Source organism: Diabrotica virgifera, chromosome 2, assembly GCF_917563875.1.
Source record: "Diabrotica virgifera virgifera chromosome 2, PGI_DIABVI_V3a".
NCBI classification, from domain to species: Eukaryota; Metazoa; Arthropoda; class Insecta; order Coleoptera; family Chrysomelidae; genus Diabrotica; species Diabrotica virgifera.
The window spans coordinates 218655228-218659962 of record NC_065444.1 but is presented as its reverse complement, the minus strand read 5'-3'; the positions used below and the strand labels follow the sequence as shown (position 1 = coordinate 218659962).

Genomic DNA, 4735 nt, shown 5'->3' with positions numbered 1-4735 from the left:
CACAGGACATTGAAAACATTCCTGGAATGTCCCCAAATGCACACGAATGTCCCTGGAAAGTACCAGGAAAGTGCTGTGTCAGCATTTTAAATATTCTTAGAATGTTCTGTTGGAACATTCCATGAATGTCTACGAATGTTCTTTGGACATTCACAGTCTATTTTTTAGACTGAATGTCTTGTTGGAACATTCCATGAATGTTCTTTGGACATTCACAGTATATTTTTAGACTGAATGTCTTGTTAGAACATTCCATGAATGTCTACGAACGTTCTTTGAACATTCACAGTATATTTTTTAGACATTCACTGAAATATATCATCAGTAATGTGACAATACCTCCTATATGTTTTTTCATGAGGTTTGCAGGAGACGAAAAACATTTTTTAAGGTCACTTTCTGGTTTCGTACGTATTCTGACTTTTTTTGTAGTAAATAGATAGTTGAATTTACTGCAAAACAAGTCAAAAAATATATGAAAACAGGAGGTGGCCGAAACAAGTTTTTAGTCTATCTTACAAATCTCTTGAAAAAAACATATAGGAGGTACTGTCACATCACTGACGATATATGGCCATACCAAATAATACATCCTTGATAAATATAAACATTTTTATTGCAAAAAATCTTTACATACATTTTTTAATGTAATTTGCTGACATTCCTAAATATTATAAAAAAATGTGTCACATTTGCTTTGTAAACCTTTCTTTTGCTTTTCGTAGCCACATATTCCGTTTCCTTTCTGGTTTTTTGTAGACCACTTCTCTCAGCTGATTCTAAAAGAAAATAAAATAAAAGGTAATTTTTCTATCCTTTACAATTAACAATCAGAAGAAATATTATTTACAGGTAATAATATGCATAAATAATAATAATAAAAAAATAAATATTAAATAATATTTAAATAAATAATAAATAATATTTAATAAATAAAATAATAATAATGAACATTTTGTATTTTGACAACGACATCCGATGTGGAAGTAGAAACCTTAATAAAATTATTTTTTCAAGTAAATTGTGGCTTATTTCCCCATTAGAATAATTAATTACAAAAAAGCCACAAAGAAATAGATTTTTCACAAACAAATAAGTATTTAGTATTCATTATATTTATTGTTTTTATTATTTACTTTAATGTCCTACTGGTACATTATTTGACAAATAATGACATTTCGAAGTCTGTTAAGTACGATATAACGCCCTTGGGCATTAAATTTAAATAACGACTTAGATACTGTCAAGTTGACAAATATCAACCTAAGTAAAACTATGGTTACCACAATTACGTTACTACTGTTACTGGTAAATGTACTTATTTAAAAACTAATCAATTCAAAATTCATTCAAATTTTTCGCATATAAAGAATAATTTAGTCGGGCATTAAACGTTGAAGGCACCACAGGTATTATAATAATAACGCTTTCGGTCAACGTATATCCCTATAATACCCTCGGTACCTTAATAACTGTAACATAAGATTATACCTTAATTCTTGTTTTCGATTTCTGATGTTTTTATTTATTTACATTGAATATTAATCTGTTTTGTTGTATAATCTACTTCGCAATAATTATGTGATATATTTGACTTAAAATGAATTCAAAAATTTTTTGTAGTTGGGCAACAATGTCAACTTAGATCTCCGATGTAGATAATGAATTACAACAGTATCTATATTGTACGGACTGTATTATTAATTAGGTTATGCATATACCTGTGTGACATAAGCTATTGGAACAGCACAGTCTCTCAAACGAACAGATGAAAGTGAAGTTCTGTCAATATCTTTTTCTAAAAAGTGTTTTGAACATACTCCTCTATTAACAAATCTGATCTATACTTCATGTCTTCTTCGCAGGATCTTCTGGAAAGCTAAAAATACAAAATATATGCATTACTAAGCATTATTAACAAATTTTAGTTTTAAATAAAAAATATGATTAATGAACTCACAAAATTATTATAAAACAGCTTAGAAATTGTTTATTAGTATAGTCGGTTCCCCAAACTCAGACACAACTGGCTAGTGATTTTAGTAGGTATTTTTTTTTGTTTTTGGCCAATTTTGCCAAAATTACAGTAATTAGTACTGAGACTGAGTTTAGCAAATCGACTATAATATTCTGTGTATTCATTAGTTGGTACTGCATATTATAGTGTGTGGTCTACCATCCTATTTATAAACGCATACACTAGCAAAAACGCAAAAAGAATTATTTTAGTTTTACAAATCCTTTTGTTATTACCTATCTCTATTTACTATTTTAGTTAGGAATAAGCGAAGTTTGTGGCTTATTCACAATTATTATTAAAATAATAAATGGATATGACCAATTATTAACTTATAAAATAAAATAATAATTCTTCTGATTTATGCCTTTTATTCACTTTGTTATATCTACGTTACTTAAAAGATTTTTTATGAATAGTATTATTAGGGTATTAATAGTATTAATTTATTTTCTGAAATACAGGGCATGCTTTCGTTTACATATTTGCATACTAACCTTTTAATAGGGCTTTTCATTCACAGTCATTTGTTTTGAGCTTCTGTCATAATTGAAACGTTATTCCTGCAGATTTTTTTATCTACATTTGTTTCTGCTACTCCAACTGCGTTAAAAACAGGACACCATTTTATGCACTATGTTAATAATACTATTAAAGCTATTATAAAAGTATCCGAATTAAAAAAATATTCTTAAAAAGCACAAATAATACAAACAACTAAAAACAATCCACGGCAAGGCAAGGTCGCCAAGATGAAGATGCCAAGATGGCCGAAGCGAGGTCGTTGGTTGGTCGTTTTTAGTCACGTGATGCCCTCTCAAGCGCCATGCACAAAAATATATGCACGGCGAATTTGAAAATGAACGCAAAAGAAATAAATATAAATGCTTCTCTTGGGTTTTGCATAAGTTATAAGTATTTTTTTTATTAACAAAATCGCATTCCAAATTGAATATTCGCGAACAATAATTTTTATTACATTTGTATGTTTATAATCTTGGGAAACTCTTTAAATTTGACATATTATTGCACTGTAGGCCTAAAATGTCACTTAGTTTGTCTGGTATGTTATAAGTAATGTTGTATCTCTTACACGTATGTATTATTTCGCAACTTAAAATATAGGAACATTGGTAGTATGTTCACAGAATGTCTTATGGTAACATTCCAGGAATAATTTAAACAGATGTTCACCGAATGTTCCCTAAATGTCCAGGACATTCAAATATTGATAGAACTTTGGTAGTACATTCCTGGAATGTTGTGTGTTGTTAGGGAAGAAACCCTTCTTGTTCTTACGGTGCCTATCCGTTCCGGATTTGGCGATCAGCATGGCTATCCTAACTTTGCTTGCTGCTATTCGGAATATTGAACCACTTTTTCCGGTTCCTGTTTCTTCACCCTGGTCCTCTCTTTCCAAATACCTTGCCCTAAAGAATGAATTGCAACAAGTCACATCTCTGTTCAATCCTTTATAACATAGCCAAAATATTCTAATTTGGGCTCTTTGATTGTATTGATAATCTCGCATTCCTTACCCATTCTGCGTAGGACGTAGGACCTCAACATTAGTCCCACGAGCCGCCTATGAATTCTTTAGAATGCGTCTGTAACATCTTAGTCCAGGGCGCATCTGTTTTGAGATGGACGTTGAGAGGTGACTCAAATTTTTTTGCAGAAATTGCTTGAAAATAAATCAAATAATAATATCTGAGTTATGCTCCCTCTCAAAAAGGTCCGGAACATTGTTTAAATAATCAAAATGTCAAAAAATAAAGGAAAAATTCGATTTTTTTCTTCGTTTTTTGATTATATCTTTAAAAGTATTCATTTTCGAGAAAAGTTGTACTGACATAAAAGTTGCGTAATTAAATTTTCTATAATATACAATTGGTTAAAAATTTAAAAAATAGTCACCCTTGTTGAAAAATATCAATAATTGCGAAAAAACCATACAAAAACAAGTATTCGCATTTTACGTTTTTCAACCATTTATGCTAGACTTAGGACCTTCATATTTCACCCAGGAAAAACTTTATGATACAGTAAAACAACACTGTAAATTTTATTAAGATCGGTTCAAGAGATTTTGCAAAATAAATTTTGCAATCCAGCATTCGCAAAAAAAATTCATTTTTTCAAAATGTTACAGGACTGAAAATAAAGCAGATAGCAACTTGAAATTTTTTTGCTTATAGAAGTGTACTGTACCTTTCATTTGCAATTTGCAAAATTAAAATCGATTAATTACCACGGCGTCAAGAAATTTTTTAAATAAACATTAATTTTTGGTGCTACTCGCAGGACAGCGGTGCTCGATTCACAGAAGATGATTTCTAACAAAATTTCTTCCAATCTTTATCTAATATATTATTTTCTTACTCTATATTTTGTTGTATTTTAATATTTTAATTCCACAAAAATCAAACTAATTTTATTATTGTTTGTGAAATATTGTTTAAACAATTGCATATGTTTAAAAATAATAAACTTTTATTCTCTAAGTTAAAATATATGAACAAAGAAAGTTTTTGCTAATAAAAGTGTTATTTCAAAGGATAGAGTATGTATTTTTATTTTGCAATAAACAAATTTATTTAATTATATCGAAATGTAATAAAAATTAAAATGTATGAATCATTATCAAAGGTCATTGGAATGCCCAATCAGAGCAAACTATCCGCTGTCCTGCGCGTAGTACTAATAATTAATGTTTAT

At 29.3% G+C, this 4735-nt stretch overlaps 1 long non-coding RNA gene across 1 annotated transcript; it reads right to left on the bottom strand.

Moving 5' to 3' along the window:
• Positions 1-598: 598 nt before the first annotated feature.
• LOC126879830 (uncharacterized) lies at positions 599-3293 on the bottom strand. Its single transcript, XR_007696300.1, has 3 exons — positions 2515-3293; positions 1722-1879; positions 599-779 (listed from the first exon to the last, which is right to left on the bottom strand). It is a non-coding gene; the product is annotated as an uncharacterized LOC126879830 (long non-coding RNA).
• Positions 3294-4735: the final 1442 nt, after the last annotated feature.